This window comes from Panulirus ornatus, chromosome 29, assembly GCF_036320965.1.
Source record: "Panulirus ornatus isolate Po-2019 chromosome 29, ASM3632096v1, whole genome shotgun sequence".
In the NCBI taxonomy this organism is placed as follows: Eukaryota; Metazoa; Arthropoda; class Malacostraca; order Decapoda; family Palinuridae; genus Panulirus; species Panulirus ornatus.
Window position 1 is genome coordinate 13,321,771 of NC_092252.1, and position 18,870 is coordinate 13,340,640.

Consider the following 18,870-nt stretch of genomic DNA (forward strand, 5'->3'; position numbering starts at 1 on the left):
CCGTGACTTCTTCTCTGAATTCTCTTCTTTACAAACTAGTTTCTTGCATACACAGTTGATCAGGCAGGTTTTCCTAACATTAAACTCGAGTAATCCACAAAGCGAAACAATTCCCAGCATCGCTATCTTCGCCTCCTCCGAGGTGATGTTGGTCACGACTGGATCTTGTAATCATCGGGCTGTGACGAGACTACGTCCCCCATCTGTTGGACGTTGATAACACATACCCCCCCTAATGAAAAGTCAAGTTTCGCCCCTGCCCGTAAGATGTCGCACGCGCAACCACACCTTGTCTTTCCCAAAAGATAAGAGAACCAAGACCATACCTACTGAAAGATAACCCTAGCAACCTCCGATACGACATCTACGTAGGAAGAAAATAAGAAAGGCTCAAGACCGGAGACCCTGCAGGAAAACACTGGCTGCTGCTGCTCAGCTTCAACAAGCGCCACTGACGAGTCCTCTCGATCTGGGAATGTTCAATCCAACGGAGTCCTTCAGTTCTGTGTCAGAGCAAGGGTCAATCAAGAGTTTCAGCACACGTACAAGGCAAGTTACTGTCGGAGCCCTGGAGGCCATGCCCTCACAGCATGTCTAGTCCAGTCACCCTTCATATTAACTCCTGCCTTATGATAACAATGATTCCCTCCCGTGGTGGTTGTACCGGTTTATCAGTATATAAAATTGGAAATTCATTCTTCAGTTCCTCACCTATATGTACGAGGATCCTCGGCTGCCACCCATAACCCTTCCGGGTTCTTGAACTTGATCTACCCTTCCTGAACCGGCCATGTTTCTCTTGAACTTATGAAACAGCTCCGGTTCTTCACTGAACTTAAGCGCAAATCCTTTTTAAATCTCTCTCTCTCTCTCTCTCTCTCTCTCTCTCTCTCTCTCTCTCTCTCTCTCTCTCTCTCTCTCTCTCTCTCCTTTAGCTACGGTGACCAAACTTGAGAAGCGCATTCCAGTTTTGGCCTTAAGAAGGACGTGAACGGCTTGCTAAATATTCTCTTAAGGATGCAATGCAATGCAAGTATTGGCGAGCAAACACTCGGGTCTCCCAGTGTGGGACTCTGGCGACAGGTTTGGGACGACATCGACTCCCAAGTGTGTGTGTGTGTGTGTGTGTGTGTGTGTGTGTGTGTGTGTGTGTGTGTAAAATCATCAATTTGCATTGTAAGAGGAGAGAGTTTCACACTCGTGCAGCCTGCCCTTTCTCTACTGTCCCACAATTTCTTTAATTTACGGACGCTGTCTGTATTAACTATATCCTCAATCATTTTAATCCACTCCCCCGCCGATCTGACAATGTATAAAAGTATTTCTTTATATCTTTTTTTATTAAGTTTCTTGCTTAATTTCATGTTGCGTCCTCCGGTTTCTGTGTCTCTCTGACATCGACCCGCTCAAAGAAAAAATAAAAAAAGAAATTGAAAGATCTAACACGTCACTCCTTACTCTACTCTCTTCACGGGTTAGCAAATTTAAAGCCAATATTGTCTCCCTGTAACCCAGCTCTCTTAAGTCTGGTACCATCTTTCTTACCCTCCTCTGGACCTTCTCTATCAGCTCTTTGTGCTTCTATAGATGGAGAGAGTAAACCTGAGAATCTTTGGCCTTAATGTACGATATGAACGGTTGCTAAATATTTTCTGATCCAGATATTTACCGATATTCTTACATTTGTGGGAAGACAATCAGTCTCCTTTCCCTGTGCTCTTGAGGTAGGACACTGGCCACAGGTGAGCCATGATGTCAGCTCCCAAGTTCTCTGCACACACCAAAAAAATTCTTAAAGCTTATTTCCTGCTTGATAATAATCATCCTGAGGCCTTCTCTCACTGTCACATCCTCATGACATTAGCTCGGGATGAGCTCAACCAGTTACGATCAGACCAACTTTTGGAGTCTGTTAGGTATTTTTTTTTTTCAAGTTGATGCAATTCTCCTCTCTGTCCACTTCCCTTGTGAGCTTTGCATCATCAGCAAACATGTTCAAGTATTGTCCACTTCCCTCGTGAGCTCTGCATCATCAGCAAACATGTTCAAGTATTGTCCACTTCCCTTGTGAGCTCTGCATCATCAGCAAACATGTTCAAGTATTGTCCACTTCCTTCGTGAGCTTTGCATAATCAGCAAACATGTTCAAGTATTGTCCACTTCCCTCGTGAGCTATGCATCATCAGCAAACATGTTCAAGTATTGTCCACTTCCCTCGTGAGCTCTGCATCATCAGCAAACATGTTCAAGTATTGTCCATTTCCCTCGTGAGCTCTGCATCATCAGCAAACATGTCCAAGTATTCTATACGGACTAAAAAGAACAGTGGTGCCAGAACACGACCCTGTGGCACTCCAATGGTCACCTCGACTCAGTCTGAGAAGGCTCCTCTGATGTGCGTCCTTCGTTCCCTTCCACCGAGGTAATCTTCAATCCCCTGATGGAGTTTTCCCCCCTTATCCCTGCCTGGTAATCCAGCTTCTTACACAGCTTCCCTTGCGGTAGTGTCAAAAGCTTTCTCGTAGTCCAGATCCAACAATCCACCCAGCCCATGACAAGGGCTCACTCTCTACTAGATATTCAAGAAATTTGTCACAAATGACCTTTCAAAAAGAAAAAAAAAAACTCAGATCATTTCTCCTCTGCTGAAAGCCATTTATTTGCTTTCGAATCACCATCTCCAGAACTTTACAGACCAGACTTGAGAAGCAAGCACTCTCAGCACTGTGGTTCACACACGTCGAGAGAGAAACGTCACCAGAAATAACGTTCTCTCGCTAAGTGGCATAGGCCCCTGTGCCACACGTGACGGGGGTGTTGGGTACAGGCCGAGGAAACTGGTTAGAACTGGTCGACAACGGCACACAGTGAGGGGCCGAGGGCGTGATTCCTTTGTTGCTCTCACTCCCTTTCTCTCCACTTCCTCTTTCCCTTTCTCCCTTCTTCTGGTCTCTTCTTCTTCAACCTCTCCCTTCCATCCTCGTTATCTCTCTTCCTCTGACTTACACCAACTTTTCGTTTGATCTACCTGGCTCCCTTGCTCATTCTTTTCCTTTATAACCCTTCCCACTCTCTTTCTCTTTTCCTCTCCCCTCTTGTGTCACACACCGTCTCTCTCACCTCTCGCACCCAGACTCTTCCTACTCTCACTTTAAGCCTCCGTATCCTCGACAGGTGAGCATGCTCTTTACCTCGCCACAGCACTTCACAAACACAGTCGCCAGGCTGTGTAAACTTAGGAGGAACACACAGAGCGCGACTACTAAGATGGTGAGCGACTTGACGGTGAGGCAAAACACCCGGAGCTACGAGACTCCACAACATGACGGCGAGAAGGGGCGCTTGGCCCTACGAGAGACAAGACAGTCCAACCTTAAGACGGAGACAGTCTTGACTGGCGCCACGAGACTGACCAACCTGTGGGTGGGTGAGGCAGAGCACCTGGTGCCACGAGACTGACCAACCTGTGGGTGGGTGAGGCAGAGCACCTGGTGCCACGAGACTGACCAACCTGTGGGTGGGTGAGGCAGAGCACCTGGTGCCACGAGACTGACCAACCTGTGGGTGGGTGAGGCAGAGCACCTGGTGCCACGAGACTGACCAACCTGTGGGTGGGTGAGGCAGAGTACCTGGTGCCACGAGACTGACCAACCAGAGGAGGAGGAGACAACACCTGGTGGAGCCACACTCTCCAACCTGAGGACGAGACAGCGCCCGTCCCTTACGACGGTCTCTCTATCCTTACCGGAATCATTCGGTGCACTAACGAGGGCTGACGTAAACATCAATTATTTCAGAGATAAACGTCAGGGTGGTTGTTACTCTGTCTAATGCCTCCCTCTCGTGATTCTCACCGGTTTAATAATTCATAAGTACACGGGTAAAAGCCTTAACTAAAGACGGCTTGATTCGAACCGTCCACCTCAACAACACATTTTTCAGCATGTCATGTTACACAATTAGAGTCTCAGTGTTTAACCTAACCCGGACTGGACCCTTTACAACTACAACGAGGCTACGATGGCTTGACCTTTGACCTAACCTGGTTAAAGGCCAAGTCTAGCATGCCCAAGGGGTCGCACCGTCATGGTCAAGGGTTAAAAGTTCAAGTAACTGTACAAGATTGTTTGGTCTGTTCTCGCCGGTCATAAAAAGTTTTATACCTTCAGCTCACATCACTGGGAAAATTTTTGGTACAACAAAATGCCGTCTTACCTCAAGTTCAGCTCTGTGATGACCCGAGCAGCAGTACCTGTGAAGACAAGGCTCATTACCACTTCGTATACGTACATCACCCTTACGTATTTATACAGTCTCTTAACAGCATTATCACACAATCAAAAACTTTAGAAATTCAGGATGTTTTAATTGAGATCATTTCTCTTCGGCATTTACTAATTGTGTGTCAAGTTCTGAGTGTTTTCCGGGGTAAAATCTACATTCATAATTTCGCTATCATTTACCTTGTTCATCTACAATTCATTCATGGTAAAAAAAGAAAAAAATCTTTTTAAAAAAAAAATTTTCTTTCTACATTTGATGACTTACTCAAACAGGACTGATGATGATGATAAAAGAAAATTCTCTCTCCTTTTACGTAAAAATCATCCGGTTATTTCATGTAAATTTATATCCCACGTTCATGCATGCCACCACTGATGCAAACACTGCTGGCTGGGTATCACAAGCCACTCCCGTGAAGGCTCTTACTCTCCCCTCACCACCACCACCTGCTATAAAATGGGGCAGTTCCAGAAAGCCCGATGACGTGCTGATAACGAGCGGGTTTAAGCATACCCTCACGGCGCGCTTAATAACAAGGCAGTCTTTGCGAACGCGACGAACTGACACAGAAAACTTTCCATTACAATTATCTTCCTCTTTTTTTCTTTCTTATTTCCTAATTTCCAACTCACTCGTGCAGCGAAAAACCTCTAGCATCAAGCCGGGACATAACTCACACAGATACCATCAGATGGCAAACGTTACTACGAGTGTGCACGACCACCACCCTCTGCTTTGCTGTTGTGCCCTGCTATTGCGCTACAGTGGAAAAGGAGAAACACAAATGTTACGTCAGTGAATCGTACAGTTGGTGAAATCATTCCAAGGCCGATTATGTACTGGAAATAATTATAATCCAAACGGTTGTTAACGATACATTACGCTTTTCACCCTGCTGCTACAATCGTGTGCATCACAAGACCCAACAATGTATAAAGATCATGTACAGATCACTCGCAGTACTACGAACATGGCAATTTACAAGCCATAAAGATTAGCGCCCGTTTTCTATGAGGGCGATAGCGTTAACCAGGCAAAATTCCAGTGTGCACAGCGTCAGCAGACGACACATAAATTTATGCTCGCGAGCGACTTTTTCTTAGCACTTTACGTTTGAAATGAGGTAAGGATTCCAACTTAAATATTTTGCTTCTGAAAGTCATTTTCTCTTAAAATATATACATACATGTACATGCCTAAATATACATAACCTAAACGTGGTTTCAGTTTCTGTGTTAGTAGGTAAAGTCCAAGCGGTTCGGTGGTCCCAAAACATGAATAGCGATTCATCAAGCGGCCTTAGAACGCTTTCGGTGGCTCCCACATTGCGGTTGCTAGGAGGAGCTAATTCAATTTTTCCTACACGGTGACTTTGGACATGAGACAGAGCGAGTCTCGTACCAGCCAGCCGAATCCATAGCTTCTTCGAGAACGAAATACATTATTCAACAGGTTTTCTCGCCCCATAAATTAGGTTAGCGTAGTCCGCTAAACCACAGCGTGACCAGTGAACACAGGCGTAACCAACACCGAGCCTGACGAGCCGTGTGGCAGTGGCAGTGTTTGCCACGGGGCGAATACAAGCTTACATCCGTAAACCTACGTTCAAAACGTTGTTGATTCATTAGGCCGGCGTTATTAGAGCGGACTCAACAAAAATGAAACTTTTATACACTCGGTAACCCAAAAAATCTCTACTAATCTCAACTCGGCTTTAAGAGCGGCAACATGAAGCTTACCATGCGCACCCACCACTAACTGGCGGAGTATCCGCTACTAATTATCATCGCCCCGCCGCCGGACGTCCAATGCGGGAGATTCAAAACGGGGAGCGCACAGTCGACGCCACACGCCGGAGCGAGTTTATCGCCGCCACACCACAACAACACGACTGTTTCTGTATGCGTTATGGCTACGCTTGCTTCTCGGTACTGTTGTATTCAAGGCGCTCAACACCTCGTCCTTTGGGAGTACACTTGTTCCTCAGTCGTACTGCAGCGTCGAGCGCCAATTACACACAGAGTGACCAACGAATTGCTGAATTAGTCAGGACCGACCAGAACGGAATCTGGGAACTCGGTGCGAGGCGCGGCCTCCCGCACAGAAGTACACGTCTAGAGGGACGGGTAGTGTTTTAGAGAGAGACGTGCTGGTGTCTATTGCAAGCTGATGGCATGTGCTGTGAGGGTGACCATGTGCTGTGAGGGTGACCACGTGCTGTGAGGGTGAACACGTGCAGTGAGGGTGACTCGTGTATAATGTGGGGGTGACCGTGTATAATGTGGGGGTGACCGTGTATAATGTGGGGGTGACCGTGTATAATGATGGTAGCCGTGTAGAATCAGGAGGACCGTGTAGAATGAGAAGTACCGGACAGAGTGAGCTGGAGCGTGAAGAATGAGGGGAGGAGGACCGTGTAGAATGAGAAGGACCGTATGGAATGAGGGTGACTGTGTAAACAATCCAAGAGCAATGGTGAGCGTGGACAGAGTGAGGAAGCCTTGGTCGCGCGACCGGAGACCAACCACAGCAGGTAGCTCAGGTTATGTGTGTGTGTGTGTGTGTGTGTGTGTGTGTGTGTGTGTGTGTGTGCGACCACAGATAGAGGTATCTCGAGTGATGTATCAGCAGCGTCGTCCAGAGCACACAGCGTTGGGTGCCGGGGTCCGGTCAGCATCAGTATGCAAGTGTGACTCTCCCCCCCCTGAGCACGTCGAGGGCGTACAGAAGACAGCGTGTGACTCGAGCGACTTGTAGGCGTCTGCTGCAGCCAACAGCAGGCACTAAGCCGGGTTGTGTCTACATCAAAGGCGTGGTCGTTTAGCACACGGTGTGGATGCCCGAGGCCAGGTGACCAAAAAAAAAAAAAAAAAAGAGGGGGCTGAATCCAGAACGGCGTTTGGGCGTTTATGCCGCGCTGTCTAGTCTCTCTAGTTAGGCTGGACCATCTAGAGCAGGAAGTTGGGGGGGGAGGGGTGTCCTAGAGCAGGCATGGATGGTGAAACCTAGACTCCTAACGTGGGCGTTCGGAGTGAGGTGCGGGCGTGGAGAGCGAAGCGAGGGCGTCAAAAAATAACCAATACAACGGCATCGAGAGGAAGACGTGGGTCTCCAGGGTTGAGAGAGTAGGACTACACAACGAGGAGTGGACGATCAGAACGATACGGGGTCCGGCCGGGTGTGCACGTCTGGGGTAAGGCTCTGGGTGAAGTGCGGACGTACAGAGGCAGGTGTAGGTGGGAGTGCGTGGAAGGAAGCCACACAGGTCAGGTAACTCCAGGCCGCCCTAACCACAATCATTTCTTGCAGTTTGTACGTATGACGTATGACGTTCTCGTTGATGGCCTTGCGTTGCCGATAGCCCATACATACAAACCCATCCTCCTGTAGCATACATGAGGAGGAGATGGATTCGGTTCCCTCCCACACAGAACCTAGCATGACTGCCTGCCACTCGTCATCCCTAAATAATCCTGCAAGGTTCCACACACACTGCAATATCAAACCGTTCTGTCCACCCCTTTCCTGTTAGCCCAGCAGCAACTCCAGCCCCAGAGTTATGAAGACTCTCAGACCAGCATGTTATAAAGCCTGATGCCCCTTTCCTTCCGCCCACTCCAAAAGTCCCGCTGGACTACAAAGCCTCCACACGACGAACAACTTGAAGCAATCCTCCCTCCTCTCAAAAAATAATACATATCTTCCTCGACCAATAAAACCCGTAAGCCGCCGAATATCGCCAAATTTCTAGTCCTTCCATCCCAGAAATCTTGTAAGACCTCGCCTCCTAAGCTCTCTATCTCACAGATCTTCCCCAGGTCTCCAGCAGCAAAACTATCCCGCAGTCAGGCGGACGACCACAATATACTTTTGATGCGAGACTAAACGCCTCGCATATCATGCATCCCCAGCGACTCCGGCAACCTGCAGCCCCCGCGCCAATTTCAAAACCGTGATGGAGTGTCGCAACCCAAGTCGAAATTTTAGTAGGTTTTTCATAAACCTTGAGATACCCCGGAGGTTAATCAGAGATGCTGATGACAATACGCGAGGGGTTGTGCGAGTCGACTTTTCATGATTCGTTACTTCACCCGCTTTTGTAAACGACGCCACAAAAGGTTTTCTTCTCCGACGCGTCAAGAAACATCTCCCGTGCGGGGAAAACATCACAACCTGCAGCCAGGATATGTGGCAAGAGGAGAGAGGGAGGGGGAAAACAGTCGCTCGTCGAATGTCAGACATCCCTAGCGGTATGAGCACCGGGAGAAAAGGAGAAAGATACGAGGCCAGAGGAGGAGGAGGAGGAGACAGGTAAGCAGAGAATCAGGAGGGGAATCCGACACAAAGAAAATATAAACGAACTCAAGAAATGTAACAGACAGACAGACAGAGGCCAACGGCACGAGCTGAAGATGTAACATGTACAGAATTCAAGACGATATTTTGTACTGCACTCAATATATCATACTTCTTAAACATTATATATATATATATATATATATATATATATATATATATATATATATATATATATATATATATATATATATATATATATATTCCTACGAGTCCATGGGGAAAATGAAACGCTAAGTTCCCATGTGCACTTTCGTGTAATAATCACATCATCAGGGGAGAACAAGAGAGAAATGTAAATCAGTTGATATACATCGAAGAGACGAAGCTAGGACGCCATTTGGTAAACATATATATATATATATATATATATATATATATATATATATATATATATATATAACTTTAGCGAGGTAACGTCAGAAACAAATGAACTATGGTCTTACCTGCCCACATCCACACACCAGCTGTCATATGTAATATAGTGAAACCAACGCCTACCATCCACAGATAAGTCTAAGTAAATTCAGATACAAAGTGAGATACATTTCAAATCTACAGCAACAATTCCCTTATCTCTATTCATGTTTCATAACATCGCACGTAAAATACATTCTCTACCATGTCATCCCTTTTGAGCGTGTAGCATTTATCATCAAATTCTTGATATCTAAATTTCTTCTCAGAAACTGGCAGCTACAGTACTGCATTCCTTGCTCACCACGCGAGCCAGTGTGGCACGGCGGTGATATCGAGTGTCTGCAGCCACAGAGAGCAGAGGGCATCTCTTCTCACCGTCTCCAGCCGCTCCTCACCTACACAGCACCGATGATGCGATCAGCACAAAGGACTCTGCATGTTGGAGGAAGCTGCAAAAGGAGCCAGGAGAGGAGGAGGTTCCTCACACACACCCTCTGCCTACACCGTGCTTGACACACGTCATCACCCACCACACCCACTGTTCCTCTAAACTATGACGATCATTGGGCCTAAGATACGTCTCCTTACTACCACTGGTTCCCTCTGTTCTACCCCTACAGACTTCGTGACGATCTTAATTGTCTAAACTTCTACAACGAGGCGGTGACTCTCTCGTCCTCAAGCTGACGCCACTTACTCAAGGAACTTCAGCCTCCCCTCATCCCTGGCAATGGTAGAAATGCTCCCACACATGATGACAGGACAGGGCAGGGGTCGAAGCTATCACGTTTTCCATTCTCATCAACCCGAGGCAAAATAAATACCATGATGCTACTCGTATTCCAGAACGTAACAACGAACTTCTTCCCAGTATTCTCGATCTGTTAACAACTCTAATCCTCACACGGTACTTATACACACAATACCGCCTCCCAATAGGTTCGCGTGACCACAACTTTGTAAACGTTTCTTCGCCAACTGCAGCATCACCTCCTCCAACTAACTCTCTCTTTACGCCAATATTGGCACTTCACTAGGGCTGACTGGGATAACCCTCCAAAAATTCTCCATCGAGTTTTCCTTAGGAAAATTGCTGCTTCCGCTCAGCCGTTGCTTCTGTCTGCTGAGCGTATAAGAGGAGAATGTGACAAGAATGGAATCAAATATCCTTCTTTCCCTGCAACACTACTACTTCTTCCAGTCCATAATTCAACCACGTATCTTCAGACACCGTTCACGTAAGGGATCTGGCACACAGGACATGGAAAAATTCAATTAACCCCAAGTTTCATTCAGCTTTCACTTCAGCACGGAATCACTGCTCATGTTACCCTTAAGGCGAAGAGCTCCTTAGCAGATGACGAGTTCCCCCTACTCCTCCTTGATCTTTGGCCAAGGAGCATTTCTGGTAACTCTCATTCTACCCGCGCCTTCGCTTTCCCAATACTGTATAACCTCTCCCATGACCTTGTAACATTCTCTCACTTAGGCGACACCACAGCTTACTAATGCTACATCTCACATTAAAATCTCTTTTACACTGGTTTAAAAAGCACTCCTCTTACCATACAAACAAAGCGGATGGGCCAAACGTCAGGCCTCCTCGTGTTTTGAAGGCTTGTATTGCTGTAACAGAACCCTCGCTTGCTCGTGTATACATAATATATATATATATATATATATATATATATATATATATATATATATATATATATATATATATATATATATATATATAACATTAATGGGATGACCTTGAATTCAGCTGCCCGTGCCGTCTCAGTTAATACACACAAGTATATGCATATACATATGAAGTAGAAATAACATCCACGAATGAACAGGAAATGTTATGTTAAAAGATTAATATAAGCCTGAAACAACAAATACATTTTCAAATGAATATGAACCGGGATAAAAACATTTATCCTTACAAACACGAGCTAAGCGTTTATGCAATAAAATGAAACAAGCCAACGCTTAAAAATAAGGAATCTCTTTTTCTTAATCCTCTAAAAAAGAGTTCTGATACGCTTCCCATCACATACCTTTGTGGATTGTGGACTCGTTCCTCAAGGGTCAAAGTTAGTCTTTAAAAGTGGGATTTCAGAGCTGGGTTTTTAATCTTTAAAAAGGTCTCGCTGTCTATACTGACCTGCGAACGCGTTTGCCGACAGCGACAAGCTGTGCACGCTGGTAGAAAAGCGTATGAAAAGCGAAAATTGAGAGTAAATGCCAATAAGAGCAAGGTTATTAGGTTCAGTAGGGTTGAGGGACAAGTTAACTGGAATGTACGTTTGAATGGAGAAAAAGATGAGGAAGTTTAGTGTTTTAGATAACTGGGAGTGGACTTAGCAGCGAAGGGAACCATGGAAGCGGAAGAGTGTCACAGGGTGGGGGAGGGGGCGAAAGTTCTGGGAGCGGTGAAGAATGTGTGGAAGGAGAGAACGTCATCTCGGAGAGCAAAAATGGGTATGTTTGAAGGAACAGTTGTTCCAACAATGTTATATGGTTGTGAGGCGTGGGCTACAGATAGGTAGGGTTATACGGAGGAGGGTGGAAGTGTTGGAAATCAAATGAGTGTGTGAACGAATGTTGCCTTTTTTTTTTTTTTTTTTGTATGTTTTCATGGCGTTACCTCGCTGAAGCAGGGGGTAGCGATGCTGTTTCCTGTGGGGCGGGGTTGCGCCAGGAATGGATGTAGGCAAGTATGAATATGTACATGTGTATGTATGTCTATTATGTATATGTGCGTGTATGGGAGTCTATATATATATATATATATATATATATATATATATATATATATATATATATATATATATGTATATATATATATATATATATATATGCTTGTGTGTGTGTGTGTGTGTGTGTGTGTGTGTGTGGAGTAAATGGGCCATTCTTCGTCTGTTTCCTGGCTCTACCTCGATGACGCGGGAAACAGCGATTAAGTATGATAATAATACTTTTATATGTATGCATATATATATATATATATATATATATATATATATATATATATATATATATATATATATAGTTGATCACCGCTTTCCGCGTTAACTGAATCCGGCCGAGAACAAGAGGCAGAAAGGCCACATCCGCTCACATCCATCCTATTGCTTTCATATATATATATATATATATATATATGTATATATAGGAAAGAATTACAATTTTGCGCGTGATCAAGTATATTCCTATTGAGTCCACGGGGAAAATGAAACACGGTAAGTAAATCTGCCCGTGGTTACTGCAATCATTACCACCATGTTGTAACACGCATATAATCCGTTTTCCAAACTAGTCTGCACTACATTTCAAGGCCACACAGACAGACACAACTCCAATGATGAACGACTAACGTAATAATACTCGGTCAACTACAGACCAGATGTTATCAGTTACTGACAACCCAATACATTTTTTTAACACGGCATCCTCGCTTCACAGAGCTAACACGTTCACTGCCATCACCAATTTGTGCACTACAATATTTTCCAACATTTCCCAGCCCTCCATAGCTGAAGTAATACCAACAGTAAGGTAAAATATCTGTCCCTGGAGAATATCTGTCCCTGGGGAATATCTGTCCCTGGGGAATATCCGTCGAGGAGAGTCGTGCGATATTCCCATAATCTTTCTTCAAGTCGAAGTATAAGCTTCCTCATCTTACGTGAATTTCTACCCCCAACAATCTCCATGACCCGGAAGGAGGCTGAGTGCCCGGCCTGCTCTCTACACTGTATGCACGACATCTCCCTCACCCCAGGGGCTCAGAGATGACATATACGATGTGTTTCACGTCCATCCGAAGCCTGCAACCCTCAACTGGGCGGGAGGACGTTGTCAAGACTCACACACTGGTAGGCTCCAGCGGGTCAACAACGCTCTCTGTGAAACAGGTCACTGCTCTGTGCGAGGCTGTTATTCCAAACGTAGTGACAGGTTTTCCTGGTCTGGCGGCAAAAGATAATGACACCATCTTCACGGGAGTGGCAGGAGACATCAGCATCTCTCACCTCCTTCAGGGTGCGCCTCGTCAAGTCTGATGGGCAGGACACATCTGCTGGTGGTTGTGAACTCGATAAAAGAGTGGCATGCTGTTCTTGGGCGCGATTACCCGAGTCTGGCGGCTACACAGAGTGTCACTTTATCCATGAATTTACGAGAATCAACCATTGTTAACGAGAATTGGTTTCGACCCGTGGTTTCTTGGTGGGAGAGAGAGGAGCCCCGTGATGAACAGTGCATGTAAACACGACTGAGGCAGGCTGTAACAACGCTTAATTTGCGCCTCTAGGGGGGCGCTCGCTCGCTCCTAGCGTTCACTACACCTGACCAAATCACTGAAGTCACGGTGACCACCGGCCTAGTATTCCCCAGTACGAGCCAGGATGTCTACATCAAGAACGGGGACCTTCTTGTCCACACGTTAGCTAACTCGTAAATGAATCTCACCACAGATTAGGGTGATCATAGCCTAACCGTAGTGCTCCCCAGCTTCCTACGCAGGGGACCCGGGTTCAATCCTGGCTGTTGGAGGTTAGTATGTAATATGGTAGTGCGCGTGCATATGCACTATTTACGTAAGTATATATATATATATATATATATATATATATATATATATATATATATATATATATATATATTTTTTATACTAATCGCCATTTCCCGCATTAGCGAGGTAGCGTTAAGAACAGAGGATGAGGACTGGGCCTTTGAGGGAATATCCTCACCTGGCCCCTTTCTCTGTTTCTTCTTTTGGAAAAAAAAAAAAAATGAGGGGAGGATATCCAGCCTCCCGCTCCCTTCCCTTTTAGTCGCCTTCTACGACACGCAGGGAATACGTGGGAAGTATTCTTTCTCCCCTATCCCCAGGGATAATATATATATATATATATATATATATATATATATATATATATATATATATATATATATATATATATATATAATGACGCGCACACTTGACTCATCATTATTTAAATACACGGTCGGGATTACCAACCATTAATGTCCAGCTGATACCCCGGTGGATAACGTGATGGCCACCAGTTCACCGAGCCGTTAAACACTACCCACGTCTACCTCATCAACCCACGCCGCTGGCAACGCCCGGGTGATGGACGCCCATGAAAGTATCAACACCCGACTTCATCCATTACACATAGTAGTACTCGAGTGACCACCACTCACTACGAGCAACACCTGATGCCTCGGCAATAATTACACACACACACAGACACACACACACACACACACACACACATACATACAACATCCGAATCATTAACCGTAATTTTTTAGAAAGATGATGAGCACATGCTTGAAAGGTTCAGCTGTAGGCAAGATATATATATATATATATATATATATATATATATATATATATATATATATATATATATATATATATATATCAAGAGGTTCTGTAAACCTGAGCCAAGTCCGACAGAGACGGCAGCATCACACTAGGTTTTCACAAACCTCATATCTCACCGAGAGGCGTGCCATCGGTCACCTGCAGCTGGTTGTGTTGTGCAACTCGCACACATATGTTCCCGAGGCCCAGAGGACAACTCACTCGGCAGAAGCCGGTTTTGAAAAGCCTTTAGCAAAGACGACCGCCCTACTCATGCGGGGAGCAACGCCAGATGATATATTGATGACAGATGCACGTAGGTGGAGGAGGACCAGCTCTTGAAACCTACCCCAACACCAACCCTCCGCTATACCGCCACGGCGTGCGCGGCGACCCACACTAATACCCGAATACTGACAGACGTTTAGCGTCACTCGAGAACAAAGATGACAGGTCTCGCTCTCAGGGGCTCCAAAGAAACTGTCTTGGGTACTGCTGGGAAGTCCCCTACCTGAGTGACTTTGACGAGTTCTAGAAGAATGTATCTCTGTAGTTAATGTGGTTTCCATCGGTATTGTCTTTACTGTCCATCCCACACCAGGAAAACTGTAGTGATCTGCTACATTCGCTAATGCCATGGTAAAGAGACCAAGCCCTGGATTCTGCTGTTACTACCAAAATGATGACTTGGGTATCGTTGATGTAAGGGTCTACACACACGGTTGACGACATCAACTCAAAGTTTTGCCATGGGAGGACTTTCAGGAAGTGCTGTAGGATGGCGATACAACTCACTCTTTCCCCAAACACCTGTGGCATCAGACTTAGCCGTTTGGTCTGCCTGGGATTTCTGACACACGACGGTCAGCATAAGGCGACCTGAAACCTCGTAATGCACATGGACTACAGGTCACTTAAGACACCACATGATTTCCATCACGTAATCAGTGAAGGTTATGAAGGTTCTTTACATGAGAGACGGTGTTTACCAATGACTCTCCTCCTCACGATGATGTGGAATAAGAGCTGCTAGCACTTCACGCGGGGGGAGGGCTGTCCGCGTCATCGTACCGATACTCACTCACCACCAGCAACAAGGGTACTCGAATTACGTAACAAGCTGGATCAGGCAACCCGTCCATCGCGTGGTCCATCCTCCCGACACTTCACGTCTTGGTCAAATACTTGATCCGTCCGGGAAGTACACGCCACGACTAAAGAATTAAACCCTACGCTTCACTGGGGCCATCAGTACAGTCGTCAGACAAAGACAACGTCTTTAAGACTTTTTTTTTTTTGGAGTGACTGAAGGCGGGACAGCCAAGGTCTGCCCTCCTGGCATCGCCCACAGCAACCCTGTGGTAAGTGGACGCGCCAGGGAATCTCATCCAGTTATTACAGTAATAACTCTGGAAGTGCTGGCCTGGCGAGACACTCTCCGGACAGGAGCACCACCAGCAAGGCAAGAAACACTGTAGCACAGAAGCCAGACTAAACCAGGCATGGATGAGGTTTTATAAGCGTACTTTGTAAGCGTCACGGATGCGTACCTCCTGCTGATGATAGTCAAACAACTTCAAGGTCAGGAAACAGCCAATGGATCCACTTCAAAAACACTCCTCGAGCTATGCGAGAGCTCTCTGGGAATAAGACTTTTCACTGATCAGATATATGGAGACGAAAATCTCGTGTTAAGGTAAAAAAGAAAAAAATACATTGTGATATCATAAGCACCATGAGTCAGGGAAAAGTGGCAGGAGGCGGTGGCAGCCCGCCTCACGTCCACCTCCTCTGCCACACGTTAATACATCTAATTAGCCACGGACATGTTCAAGTTCGGAGAGAAAGAGGAGCGCAGTTTGACTCAACGGGTAACATTAATCGCTGTCAACACATCTGGCAGGGAAGAGGGACTCGCCGTCACCAGGTGACCCGCTAAATGGACCGGTTTCTCAGGCACGCTGCTCCTGCCTGACCCGCTAACAACGGTCAACATATCGGCTACATACGCTGAGGTACACTGGGCGTCCAGCAAACAGTCGGGGAACGAAATACGTACACGTCCGCTGAGTTGCCGTCAGACACACTACTCTCCGTGGCCTGGCGGCGAGGGGTCTATGATCACTCATAATGACTGTGGCACTCTCGAAGCAAGGTGCTCCTCGCAGACCAAGATTGCAGTTTGGAGAGAGAGAGAGAGAGAGAGAGAGGAGGATCGGCTACCGATCCCTCGGGAACCCCTGTGGACGGGTCTCTGTCCACAGGCTTCAATAACAGACAACCTGTCATGGTATATTACAAAGATCCTGTCACCGTCTGTATCACAAACGCCTGTCGCCGTCTGTATCACAAACGCAAGTCAGAGGTACGTAACCTCAGAAAAAGCACAAAAAGGTGAAGGTTCCAATATACATACGTCAAAGTCACGAGCTGGCCGCAAGACGTGTTGAGAAAGGAGCTAACGAAGGAGAGCGTCAGTAGGGCGAGGCTCCAGCGCGTTGCGGACAAGGCGGGCGACGCCGTAGCGACCGACCCCTCCCTCACTCCCTCCTTCCCGCCTTCATGACTAAACCATTGAGGGAAATTTTTCCCGCAGTGTGTACAGTATGACAAAAAGCTGTCCACGAGTAAGAATGGCTCACCTTCACCCTGCACGACTTTGTTTTTTCCCATTAATTACAATAGAATCTGCCCTGTCATCACCGGAGAATGTGACCCGCCCACACCAGGTTGAGGACGAAGTGAACACCGTCACGCCGGCCACGACAGGCATCAGCAAGAGGGTTTGGGCGCGGGGGCACCACGATAGTGCCGACGACACACACACACACACGTAACGCCCCGAGGAACACAAGGGCAGGGGAAGGGCCAAGTTCTTCGTTCCTGGGAGAGACACGCCTAAAGTACCGGTGGCTCTCGATGCATCAGGCGAGAGTGTCCCGGTACGAAATCTTTCCCAGTCACTTTATCCCATATATACTGACTGGGAAACACACAGGGACACCGTAATGGAATCATTCTGACAGTGTATGAGATAGAAGACACGACTGGTCGAGCCAGGACAACGGGCACCAAACGTTCAGGCTAAACTCTACCGTCCAGGCTTGACACCGTCCAATGTTTACTTTTTTTAAGTTCCTACGTGTGGAATCAGTCAAGAAGCACCTCACCCATGAAACACACGAAGATGGTTCACTCGACATCCTCTAAGGAGAACTTCCAGCAATAAGACGCAAGATCTGGAAACTATGGCCATCTTAGAGGGTGAGGCTAATATGTCTCACATGAATCGACAAACAAGTTACTTTATCGATGAGGAAAATAACACGGTACACGAGAGTTATCAGATGAGGAGGAAGACTGTTCAAGTTTCGCCTCCTGCAATTAGCAAACAAAGGATAACACTGTTGCATAAGCGAGTGTGGTTCATACGTCGGCAAGAAGAGCAAGGACCAATTCATGTGCGGATGGATTCATTATGGAGTGTGAAAACTGCAATGAATATCAACTCTTCAATTGCATCCTTCCCTTGTCTCACGAGTGCTTGAACACACACACACACACACACACAGTGACAGGGCAAAACGAGCGTAAAACTCAACTTCCAGTAACAAACAACCAGTAATCGCGCGCACACACACAAATGAGTAATGTCAACATATATAAATTTACGTTTTATGACAGTGGAGTGTTTATGAGATAGGACCCCACGAGAGTAAAACTCCCCCCTCCTCTTACACTACAAATAGGTAATTAGACACACACACACACACACACACACACACACACACACACACGTCCTAAACAAAATATAGACACCATGGGTCAGATTCGAACCCTGACCGGCCACCTCGGCCACATGGAGGTTAAAAGGCATAGACAGTATGTCTTTTAAGTTCAGTGTGGCCGAGGTTGGGGGACGCCCTACCCAGGGTTCCTGTCTAACCCATGGCGTGTGTGTGTGTGTGTGTATATAAATATATATATATATATATATATATATATATATATATATATATATATATATATATATATACACACATCTGTCTGCCTATCGATATATTCCCTCTAAGGCTCAGTCCTCCGTTCTTAACGCTACCTCGCTACCGCGAGAAATGAGCATGTATGAGAGAGAGAGAGAGAGAGAGAGAGAGAGAGAGAGAGAGAGAGAGAGAGAGAGAGAGAGAGTAAATACACAACACAGGAAGGTGCGTCCTACATGATGAGGTTAAGTGGCAGGATCTGCCAACGGCTGTGTTATGCAAGTACGCGGGGCTCTGGACACCCCGGCGACACCGGTGTGTGTGTGTGTGGCCCGGAACATCCACTCTCCCAGCTACGTCCGTCTCCTGAACCCCCGCCGCCACACGTTCTCCAACACCACCTTCTGCAGAAGAGGTGCCACCACCGCTGTTATTAGCCGTCTGTGCCACAAGAAC

At 46.3% G+C, this 18,870-nt stretch overlaps 1 protein-coding gene across 9 annotated transcripts in view; it reads right to left on the bottom strand.

Moving 5' to 3' along the window:
• Positions 1 to 18,870, bottom strand: part of Oatp74D (Organic anion transporting polypeptide 74D) — a 494,863-nt gene that overhangs the window by 362,372 nt on the left and 113,621 nt on the right. For 6 of the 9 annotated variants that reach the window (XR_011714762.1, XM_071679231.1, XM_071679225.1 and 3 more), the window contains one exon: positions 4,216 to 4,252. The exons of the other annotated variants lie outside the window; for them this stretch is intronic. The gene's annotated coding sequence lies outside the window, so the exon portion shown is untranslated. The remainder of the gene's footprint in view (positions 1 to 4,215; positions 4,253 to 18,870) is intronic. 9 annotated transcript variants of the gene reach the window in all.